The following is a 12,784-nucleotide window of genomic DNA, read 5'->3' as shown; positions in this document are numbered from 1 at the left end:
ATCCTGTCCTGTTTGATTGTAAAATGGAAATATATTCCAAAGCATTCACAGTGATTCAATAGGGCTGATGCTTTTTTATGCAGCAGTGACCAAAGTGATGTCCAGGTGATTACTGACTATTATTATGTATACTTTTTATCTGAGGTAGACAATACCAAAGTTAGTGTAATTCACTGGTGTGAATTAGTAGTTTTTTATGTATGTGTACTTTACTGTCTCCCTCTGGAGATACTTCAAATACACTTCAAAGTCAAATTAATTTTTTACTCGACTACTCAATGTCACAATTGGGTGCGGCAATCTGCTTGACAGCAAGGCTCCAGCCATGGACTGGTGTGACATGTTTTTATATGATGACAATATATACATTAATTCTATTTAGACTTGTACAACATATTGCAATGTGAATACGTTGTTTTGCATTTACAGAGTGTGTCCTCTTTTCCACGTTTCATGTATTTTAATTACCTGCTCTCAAAGCGCAGACATTTTAATTCTGTTTAATTAATTTTTTTCCTATCTCTTCTTGTGCAGATGTGATTGTGAGGCATACTGCATTGTAAATTACAGTGTAAAAATCATTCCGGTCTCTTGTCAACTGCTCTACAAAATCCTCTCCCCCGTACTGTACAGTATACCTGTACTCCCACAAACCACACAAGCCACACAGCTCTACTCTACAAATGCAAAAACTTGTGTGTTTTGGCCTCTGACAGATTCCTTTGAAATGGCGTGACTCTTTTTGGTACTTTTTGGTATGATGGGATGGGGGATTTAATGGATTTATGTTTAATTCGCATTTGCTCTGAGCACTGTTGCAAGCTTCTGCATCTCCTGACAGTCTCTGCCTTTCACTTTGAGTGGGATTTGCTATGCAAATGGGGCCACAGTTTATTTTTACAACGGTTCATTTTCATTTCGTCCTCTGTGGTTGTTAAAAATTTGAGCTGAGCAAAGCTTGTGAAACAAAGAGCATACCTGCGAACAGAGCATTACACCAAGGGCATACGGTGGTTTTACAAAGTCACTTCAAGATTGATAGACTTCATGTACATTATTGATCCCCGATGGGAAAGAGCACCCAGAATTGGCATGGTTTAAAGGTAATGGATGGCAGCAGCAATGTTTTCTTCAGCAGTCGACAAAAAGCCCCGTACCTCTGACAGTGGCTAAGGAGGGAAGGAATGATGGCACTGTGCGACCGGGAGCCTTGCATGTGTCTATGACAGGCTTTCACAGTCCTCTGTGTTTGTTCTCAAGGAAAAAAGGAAACACACAAATCATCTTTGACTGGCACGAAAGAGCTGTACCTCAAAAAGACTCTCCTTCATCCCTGTATCATACATTCCCTCTTTCGTTTCAAGAGCTTTCGTTGGACCAGCCTGGGGTAAATTAAGTCTGACGTAGTCGCTGTTTACCAGGAAAAAAACTGAGTCAGAATCAAAATTTAAGTTTGCCTGTTTATTATGACAGAAACAAATAAGTTTGGATGTGTGTAGTGGGAGACAGGGCCAGGAGAGATGCTTCATGGGTACCGGGCCCTAATTGATAAGTGGAGGGAAGGCAGTGTTTTGCTCTTACCGGATGATGAGCCGTGCGCTCCTTCTGAGACACAATTTAGACCCGGCACAAAATGCTGAGATGTACAGCCTGGCTGCACCTCTTGAGCCATTAGGGATAGAATAAATCCTCCCACCCTGGCTCCACCCTCCCCCAGGGAATCTTTTGATTAGGGTAAAAAAAAGAGACTGGATGCAGCCTTGACTAGCTAGAGGAAAACAGGGCTTATATATCCTTAATCATCCAACATTGCCACTTCAAGGGAGGGACCACATTACATGTGCTGTCACAGCGCATGTAGCCGAACTGAAAGAATATGAATTGGTGGGGGAAGGCGATGTGTGAGGTGTTGTCATAACTGATGTGAAATCAGCTTTTGTCATGTAGAGGAGAAAGATAGTTAAATGCTTTTTTACTCAGTGACAGTGAAATATTCAGACTGTAACATTTTAAAATGCCACATTTTGCCTATAAATACCCCCCCCCCCCCTTGGGTCCATTGCCAATTAGGCATTCAGAAGAGGATGAAATGGATCTTTTGTGCTTTGTTTTTAATACAAAGGAGGTTCTGTGATGGCAGCTTAAAAAGGATGGCACATTGTTGAGATTGTTGTGCTTAAGCATGAAATAGAGGGCAGAATGAAAAAAAAGTGTGTTTGAAAATTACTATATATTTTTCCACAAGGTAATTTCAGTTTAATCCTTTTTTCAAATTAAATGACATTTTTTTGTGGGGGATGTTAATCAAATCATTCTGATTTTGTCTAATTAATACAGTAATACACAAGAGGGAGTGCTATACCATGTTGTGCAGTGTTCGCAGTCATGAGACCATACTAGAGCATCTTAATGGCTGTACAACTGTTCACCCTTTTACCTTCATTTATGACATTATGACACTAAAATGCCTTCTCTTTTATGATGATGCAGGGTCTTAGCTAACGATGTTTAAAAAGAGCCAGTATTTAGCATGATCTCAAGCCAATTGCTAGGTCAAAAGCATATTTCAGAAAGTCCACACTGTGGTAATGCTGAACATGAACACGCAGTCTGCAGAATATATAAGATCATTTTGATGCTTTTTGTGTGTATCAAACCTTCATTGCTTTTGGGGGCAGTGGTGGCCTAGTATGTAGGAAGCAGCCCCGTAATCAGAAGGTTGCCAGTCCGAATCCCGAACCGCCAAGGTGCCACTGAGCAAAGTACCGTCCACAAAGTACACTGCTCCCCGGGCGCCTGTCTTGGCTGCCCACTGCTCATCAAAGGGTGATGGTTAAAAGCAGAGGACACGTTTTGTGGTTTCACCATGGCAATCACTCCACTTTCACTTGCATTCTTGGGGCCCTTTAGATTTGTAAATACTTTGTGTTATAGGTTTCACATGCATGTGGGAGGGAACAAATTACCAACAGCATTACATGGTAGTCAATTATTATTCTTTACAAACACATTTTCTCCCAGTGGCACCTCTGCAGAGACTGATTAGTGGATTATACATTTACGACAGTTATCAGACGCCCTTTTTCAGAGCAACTTAAAATCAGTAGTAACAGGGACAGTCCCTCTGGAGCAACTTAGGGTTAAATGTCTTGCTGAGGGACACAATGGTAGTAAATGGGATTTGATGCTGGGTCTTCTTGTTCATAGTTCAGTGTGTTACCCACTACACAACTACCACCCATATTATTAATCATCAGTACTCAGTAGCCTGTTTAAGGATTATAGATAAAAATTAAAGTACAAATTAAAAAAGGCCTCAGAATATGATACTAAAGATATTGATGATGCTTGCTCTCTCATTACAACTGATGATATGTAGGCTCAAACTATGTGTGCGTTAAATTATTAATTCATTCTTTATGCATGCATTCATGTTCTCATAAAATAATGACATAAGCTCTTTCATCAAGATCATGTGAAGCCCAGTCACATGGGCTGAATATGCCCTTTAAACAGTAGCAATAGTAATCTTGATACCTCTCTTTTGATTAAAAGGGACACCTCTTATCACATCTGAAAATATCATGATGCGTTCCAAGGCTTAATGATAGTGAGGCAGGAATCAATTAGCATGCACTGCTCTCTGGGCTTAACAAAGCCATAGTAATGAATAGTGTTTGAAAAATGAAGCAAATCTTTTTCTGTCATGTCTTTCAACAGCAACTCTTTTTACACTATTGTCCTCAAGATGTAACAAAATATAATAATCCAAGAATGAAATCAGAATGCTACTAATACATTTAAATGAATGGGATTAGTGGTCCCATGCAAGCACATGTGAAGTACTATGTTCAAGTAGATGCTTCTGATGTAGATATAGAGCTTAAATGATGTGGCCCCCCAAATTTTAACACAACGACAAGCACAACTTACCATATTCATTGTAACATTGTAGACCTTTCCTGACACAAGAACCTGCTCTTCTCTTCAGGAATGATCCCAGTGATATTTAGCTGGGTTTGTGAACAGAGACGAACTTACAACCCCAGAGCACAAATTATGCAGTTTATTATTACTCTCCGGCAACAAAAGAATTTCATTTTTCTTTTTTCCTGTTATAAGCTTTATCTGAGGTTGTCAGCAATATCTATACATCAAACACTGCTGCACCCCCGAGGATGTGGGGTACATCATTTTTATTATGTTACTCTTATAGAAGATAGCGGGCCATGCATATGTCTAAAACTCCTGAAATCTTTATTGAAGCTGAGATGGCGTTACTGGCACTGAAGTGGTATTGTGTTCCCAGGGTAGTTGCTTGGTCAAGATTGGCCGGCCTGGTCTGTGAAGCAGTTGACTGATATGCCCACACTGGCTGACAGGACACTGACTGTCCATCATCTCTGATCTGGAGTGAGATGGCCTCCTTTTTTGACGGAACAGAACAATCCTCACACTGAGGAAGGCTCCATGCGCTGGCTGTGAAGAGTGACAGTTCACTGGGGAAATCAGAAAATGATTCACTCGCGTGGAACTCTCACAGCAGATGGAAGCACAGCACAGTGTCATATTTTAATGCCACTATCAAATATTACAACCATATGAAACTGATACATACAAATGAGTTAATATTGGTAGAAACCAACTATTTAAAAATGGATGATATTAGCTGTAATCAGCACTGCCTAATGCAGCCTATTGAATATTTGCTGCCTGATTATAAATCTCCATTCATATGGAGACCTTTGTGAAAGAGCTGTGATTCGTTAAAGGATTTCAGGGATAAGAACCCCTCCCTGTCTTAATTTGCTGCTTGTTTTCTGTTCACTAGCCAAGCGTAACCAGCAGAAGTGCTCTTTTGTATAGTGCTGGCTTGATTGGGTGAAACTGACAGTAGGAAATGCTCACACATCAGACAAACAGAAAAAAAGGCATATAATGACCTGTTAAATGATGAATGTTCTATTTTAATGAATGATCCTTTTAGAATGATATATAGTATTACTGGCTTTGAAATGGCAGTTTAAAATTCTTCTGTGACCTTTGCTCTAGTGATGTACCAATCCCAGTCCCTTCTGGTGATAATCGCCCATACATCTGTGCATAATCGTAATTTTTTTACTGTAATGTACATGTCGCCCGTCATTAACAGCACAAAGCAATTCAGCTCTGACCAAGCTGGACCAGGTCTCCAAACCAGATTTTCATTGCTGTCTTTTCAGAATCAGAATCAGAATCAGAATCGTGTTTATTGGCCAAGTAAGTGCAAGCAAGTACAGAGTAGAAAACAACAACAACAACAACAACAACAACAATGTGCAAGGATGTGTGTAAGTGTTACTGTACAAGTTGTGGTATTTGTATATATACTATATCTACTGAAATAAATATGCAAAAGACTAAATCCTATATACAAAGTGTACATAAAGTGCAGTGTGCAATGTTGCAGGTGATTTGCAGTTTCAGTTGTTTAGGAGGAAGATGGTGAGGGGGAGATGATTTTCCCACACAATCAGCAGCTCCTGTGGAAGACTGAACTTCCCCAGTTGCCTCAGGAAGTACATCCTCTGCTGGGTCCTTTTGAGGATGGAGGAGATGTTGGTCTCCCACTTCAGGTCCTGGGAAATGGTGGTCTCCACAATAGACACCGGGCTATTTTTTGGAAAGGTTTATACAAGCAAGGTGGTGAACAGACGGGAGAAACATGGGTTTATGGTCCGTGGTACCCTGTCACGTTCCTGTCTAGGGGTTAGAGGACACGTAACACTAACAAGAGGGAGTTGATACCTGGGACTTAGATACACACAAACAACGGTTGGAGTAAGAGGAATGACAACCATTAGTATCAGAACCTGACTTAACTAAGTGCTCTGGGTCTGTGTTCCAGAACAAAGTTTAATGTTAGTTTAGGTTACATAGTTACATAGGTTACATAGTGTGCAATACATAACATAGTGTGTATATATTTATTTATATTTACATTTATGGCATTTATCAGACGTTCTTATCTAGAGCGACTTAAAATCAGTAGTTATGTGGACAATCCCCCTGGAGAGTGAGTGTCTTTCTCAGTGGTAGTAAGTGAGGTTTGAACCTGGATCTTCTGGTTCATAGGTGAGTGTGTTACTACGCTATTACCAGCCCATATTAAATATGTTCCTGCTGTGTCATTTTGCCATCCAGTCATTGGTGTTTTATCACTGCGTTGTCACAGATTTTAAATCGATGTTTTGTTGAGATGAGTAAAATCTTTTGTTTGTTAGTGAAGCATTTCTACTCTGATATGCCTGTGCCGACAGATACCTGGCAGAATGAAGACCTCTTTTTGGAACCAGCTGACCACAATACTGAATTTTCATCCGAGCTCTTCTGTGTGCTGAAGGACATCAGCAGATATCCTGAACAGGCCAAGTACCAGTCACTGTTTTTAAATTTACTGCATGGTCCTGACACTCATGATGAACTCTGGTGAGGCTGCGGGGGTTCGGACACCTGATCTGTGTGCCAGGGCTTCAACGCTCATGATGAATTCCGGTGGGGTTGAGGGGACCTGTGTCTTTGTGTTTCTGCTGAGGAGAAGCCGTCTGACCAACGGGGTTTTCAGGCAAATGACAGGAGTTGACAGACGGGTGTTTGACGTGGTTTTGCCTTCAGCGCTGAGGGACTGACAATTGCCTATATCCTGATTAGTAACATCCTTCAAACACGCTTATTTGTGCTTTATCCTGCCATGGGGTGATAGGATGATTCTTGTTGTCCCTCTTTATAATTTTATAAGCAGTGACAACGTCATTAGCCATACAACATAAATAAAATATTTGTGTTATTGTGTTAACGGTTGTTTTAAACTTAATTTTTTTTTAATTAACATGATTTGCTTTTGGTCAGCAATAGCTTTTCAATTTGCCATCCAGTATTTTTTATTTTGTGTTCATTGTTCTTGAGGATGGTTTGCTGCGTTGCAAAGAAAGATGTTAGAGGTTGGGTTAGGCTATTCTCTGCCAAAACTGTGAAGCTCGTATCCGCAGGAGACACGTCAGTGCACTAAATAATGCAGCCGCATGTTATTGGTTTAGCACTGGCCTGCTCTGTCAGGCTTTATTAATTGTCCATTTTCCGTGTGCTGTTCACAGCAAGTAAAGTCTTCACTCCGGGCTGCGGGAGTGACAGGCAGCATTCGTCTAGCTTCTTGATGCTTGTAGTCACGGTGTCTGGACACTTCCAATCGCTTCTGTTGACTTTTAAGGAAAGTGGATGTTTTGGAGGATTAATGATTGCCGTGTGATAATGAAAAATGTATGCAGCCCATTTATCAGTGCCACGTATGTTTAGAAAAGGAACTCTGAGGGGAGACACGCTGCTACAGGCCGCTGCCCACTTATGTGCATCTAAGTACATTATTACTGCACGTGAACATGTTCACGAGTCATGAATTAATTTTTTTGCTAGGTCACATCCTTTTCCAGGATACGTACAAATTTAAGACAAATTTAAGTTGGGTTCCAAGAATATCCTCATACAAAAGGTAAAGGGAACAACTACTGAACAGCATTCACAATTCAGCTAGCAATTATAAGTAACTGTAAAAAGCCAACTTAAAATTTTGTTCAATTAATGTTGTTGAGTAAAATGAACTAAGAAGTAAAAATTTGGAAAATCATTCCAGACAATTGTGTTCAATTAACAAAAAAATAGTTAAAATCAAACAAGGAACGTTTTTTTTTTTGTTGCATGTTTCAGTCGATCATTATTTGTGCCGTTTTTTGTGTCTGTTAGCCACCGTCTAGCAGAAGACAGTTTCTGCTTTTGCAACATACTGCTTATACTGTTTAGGAATAAATTTCCTTCAGGATTAATACTGTAATGCTTTCTGATTCTGATTATGTAGGCACTGCATGTGTGTACCTCATGGAAAATAGGCACCATGCCTAATCAACACTAGCATTTGCTGTTGCAAACTAAATATAAGTATTTGTGACACAAATTTAATGCTAAAGGTTGCAATCAGTAAAACCCCTGAGAGTGAAGTAATTGTTATCGTGATACACAGTAAGCACACAATACACGGTGCACACAATAAAAACAGCTTCTGTATTTAACCCATCACCCTGCGCAGTTACGGTCAATGCCATTTTAATTGCAAGAACGCAATACATTGATGGACTGTCACTAAAAAAGAACTTTCACTAAATTTTTATTATTTTAAATAAATCATATTTTACTGAAAAGTTCACTTTATTCAAAACTTGGAGTGAAATAAGTGAAATAAGCAATTTTTTTTTTTTTTTTTTTTTTTTTTTACAGTGTATGTAAGAAGATTCTGGAGATCCAGAGGGACTAACATGGACACATCACACAAAGAGAAATTAGCAGCAAAGAACATCAGCTTTAAAAAAAACCCACATAAAACTGTTCATAGATATACTGTATGTCATTGCTGAGAGTTAAACATTGACTCTCCATGTAGCACCGGACAGCCCAAGGTTACTCTTTGATCCTTACGTTGTCCGGGCCTGGAGCTATTGTACGGAACTGAGTTTTCACCACTGGATTCTGTGGGTCCTGTCAATTATTATTATCCACTCTGACATGTACAAGCACAAACTGGCCTGCTTCTGGGTCCGGACGCAGTTCTCTCCCTGAGAAAAGAATGGTGCCACTATAACACTGCGATTTGCTGGCAATTTTTGGCTCCATTAGGATCCTGCTTTCTGCAGGGATTGCAGAGTCACCTCAGTGTCACCTCAGGCCTTTGATGCAGGAAAATGCAGCATTGCAGTACTCAGGTGAACATGAGCAAAAAAAAGGTTTTCACGGTGTTTATTTGTTTATCCCTTCTTCCTTATCCCTTCTTCTGGAGGTCTGTCATATTTCTCGGAGTGGTGAGAACCTGACAGGCGAATATTTTACTGGAGGTTATTTTAGGTGCCTGAACATTTCTTTTGATCATTGCTCTCTTGCTTGGATAAAAGACAGATGGAGCAAGCAATGTAATATTTTCATCAGGGAATAGTTTCCATCTGTGGGTATAATCCTTTTTGCATTATATCTTGTGGCATAAGGCTTTAACATTAAATGTCTATTACACAACTGATTGCTGTTCTCTGGCTTGTCAAGAAACATTTGGAGAGCCAAACAGTTCTTTTGAAGCACCTTTTTGTCTCCTTTTTTTGAATGCCATACATGTTTGTACATCAATATATATAGTGCAAACTGGTAAAACACCTAGACAAATTTTGTATAGTCTCATTCATGGTGAGGCACAATTCACCTGTTAAGCAAACTAACATTCTCAAAAAACACAAAATGGCGCCAATGGCTTGGTGACGTCAGATTTCATTCCATATATTCAGAATTTCAGTCCATATATCCATATATTCCATATATTCAGTTCTTTGTCATTATATATATTATTTATTTCCTGTTTGGCTTGCCATAAAAGAGGAAATAAATCATATATATAATGACAGGGAATGGTATTTTTGGAATGAAAGTCTGAATATATGGAATGAAAGTCTGAATATATGGAATGAAACTTGAATATATGGAATGAAAGTCTGAATATATGGAATGAAACTTGAATATATGGAACAAAAGTCTGAATATATGGAATGAAACTTGAATATATTGGAACGAAAGTCTGAATATATGGAATGAAACTTGAATATATGGAACGAAAGTCTGAATATATGGAATGAAAGTCTAAATATATGGAATGAAACTTATTATTTTTAGGACAAATGTATGCTTATTGTTTGTCTCTACATTGTAATACATGTGTGGGTAGTTGAAAAACATGAGACAAGCCCATGTATTTAGACATTCTCTCTGATGTCTGTCCAAGGTCATTTGTGGTCAGGCTCTCCTCACCCACAGAACAGCAATACAAAAGGTCTGCTTCACCGGCCTCCATGCAATGTCCTCTCCGTTCTGCAGCTTGTTTATCATCTCTTCAGGCGTGAAACGCGACCAGCACTTTCTCCTCTTTTCCCCTTCATCAATAATGGATCAGCTGAGCCCCCACCTGAGAGTGTTCATTTCATTCTCATTTACGGCTTATGCTGACTCTCCTCTTTCCCCTGAGCTCCAGAGCTTCTCTAGTGGCCCCACAAAGCCCATCTCTGTGCAGCCAAACCGGTGTCATTACGTGTGCTTTGTCTGCTGCCCCCCCCCCACCGGATCTCCCAGTGCCCCCAAACACACAGCACACCCTCTCCTCTCGTTTTCACCCGGTGTAATTTGACCCCCTCGTACACTCATCGTAATGGTGAGCGACCAAGTGAGCATTGTTGAATTGGCTGTAAGTGCTTGTGTCAGTCGTTTCTGGGTCAATGAGCGGCGATGGCTGGCCTGCTGCCAGGCCCCCTGCCCAGAGCTGCAGTGCTGGGGAGGCATCGGCAGGCATTCGTGGTACAACCAGTGGACAAATGGATTAAAGGCAAACGTATGGATTGGCATCAATCAGCTGAGTTGTCAGCACGCGTTTTTTGGTTTTTTTTTACTGTCCTCTGCCTTTGATTCAAGTGTGCAAAGCTGTGGCAGCGGCAAACAGAATTCCAACTTTAAATAACTTCACTGAATATTGCAATAGATAGGCATCTTGTGACTTGAAGTGCCCCGAATACAATGATCTGCACGGAACCAGGGCGCCCAGCACCGTAGACGGCCCCCCTGCCACTGCCTGTGAATTCGTCCAATTTAGGTTCAGTTTTTAAAGTTGTTACCCTCTGCTGTGGCCTTCAATACTACACTGCATTTTAGTCACCTCCCTTCTTCACATCTGCACATGGTCCTCACGGCCCTGTCTAATAAGAACAATTTTTCTAAATCTTTAGGCAGAACGATAATCGCCAGGTTATGCAATATCTTTTATGGATATGAGGCACACCTCTGCACTTTGTGTTTGCGATTTTCAGCACTTTCTCATGTTCCTCGAATTGAGTTTTGATTTAGGTGTAATTCTGTCCATAACAACGTGGCATGACAGTCATGCAAGGCTTACAATCTGAAGGTCATTCATTTGTTCAAGGCTCTGCAAAAAGGTCTTTTAATAGCATAAAATACTTATTGGTTAACAAATGGTCAGTACTGAGTGCTGTAGAGGTTAATTACAGTTGAGTACCAGCATCCAGCAATATAAGAGTCTCTCTTTCATTTATCACAAGCATCTTATTCTGCTTCAGCACTTTCCTGCGTTTTCACTTATTCACTTCTTATATCCGCACAGACATTTGGTGTACTTTCCACATATTAGAAAAGGGAAATATAACAAATAGTATTTTGTATTGTCTTGCCGTGTTTTTTACTCATTTGCATCATGTAATCTTGTTGTCATGCAGTTCTTTGCAGTCTTGGTCCTGGAGGAATGCATCCTAGTCTCACTGTGTTCCACACAAGCAGATGATAGAGATGAGGTGACACTAGAAGTTACTAACATGCCGTACTGAGCAAACTTTTAGGCTGTTTTAAAAGTAATTAAATGTTTGTCATCTTTCCCAAAGTAACTCTGAAATTGTTCCGGAAATTACTGTCTAAGCACAAAAGAAAGTGGCAATAATTTTATTTGATATAAATAAAACTGTTCTCTCCCAACCCGGTAATGAATGATCTCCTACAAGCAAACATCTACAGGTGGAGAGAAATATTCTATTGCTGCTCAGAGGACAGTGTTAGATCAATGTTTTTTTTTTTTCTCCATTTAAATTGCTCGCAGCTTACATGAACATTGCTCTTGTTTTGCACATTTTTGCACAGTACTTTTCTTTCAACACACTGCATAGTGTTGTTAAATTAGATTAAATTTCGATTTAATGATCTTAGCAGCCCACCTATTTTTCTGCACACTAGAGAACCTAGTGTGCAGTCCAGTTGCAGATATGGCTGACTCTAAAACTCAGTAAAATATCGGTCGGACCTTCAGCTTTTCAGGTGAGTGCGACGAGGAAGGTGAATTTCGGTGCTTCAGTGGCATAAACAGGCTGAAAGAGACGGTTCTCACTAAATGCCTCACACCTGAAGAAGAGAAGGCGCCTGCATCTGGTGTAAAGCGAGTCGGAAGGGCACATTAATCTCTTTCCGAACAGTAGCGCTGCGTCTCGGGGGGGGTCATTATTCTTGGTACAGTAAAGCGGTGGGCTGGGAGGCTCTTTGGAGCTGTTGAGGTCCGTGGTTAGACACGGCATTACCACCACTCATTACACAAGCAGCAGAGTCCAGAATCTTTACATCAGGACAATGTACCTACTCTACACCGCCATGGGTACATTTTGGCATATTTTTGTCACGGCCGTTCGCCATGGCGAGGCCAGTGATCGGAGAGGAGGACAAGACTTGACAATGAAGAAGGACGCATTCGCACGACGTCACGATACAGGGTTTTAATCTGTGATGACCAGGACAGGGGGGACATCCAGTAACAAGTGAACGGGTAACACGTAACAATGACCCGACGGTGAACAGACACAAACAGGGCAGCTTTATACGATCAGACACAGGTGCACACAATTAGGAAACATTACACAGGACTAATGTGAAACTCCGGTCTGGCTCCCGGACCAGAGTAACCCCTTCCGGACCGGATCATGACAGTTTTATGGGCCTAGTGGTATTAAATGAAGCCCCAAAGCTGAACCTGAACCCCAAACAGAAACCTCACCAACTGTTCTTCACTTGGCGAACAGTAGTGTTATTTCTCCTTTCTCTGTTGCAGATATAGACATGTCAGTGCTGCAAAATTCCGATGATCTCTTTAAACCGTTATACCCACTGCTGAAGGACCTGAATC

Source organism: Denticeps clupeoides, chromosome 13, assembly GCF_900700375.1.
Source record: "Denticeps clupeoides chromosome 13, fDenClu1.1, whole genome shotgun sequence".
Classification (NCBI taxonomy): domain Eukaryota; kingdom Metazoa; phylum Chordata; class Actinopteri; order Clupeiformes; family Denticipitidae; genus Denticeps; species Denticeps clupeoides.
The sequence above is the reverse complement of the archived record's forward strand: the minus strand, read 5'-3'. Positions refer to the sequence as shown.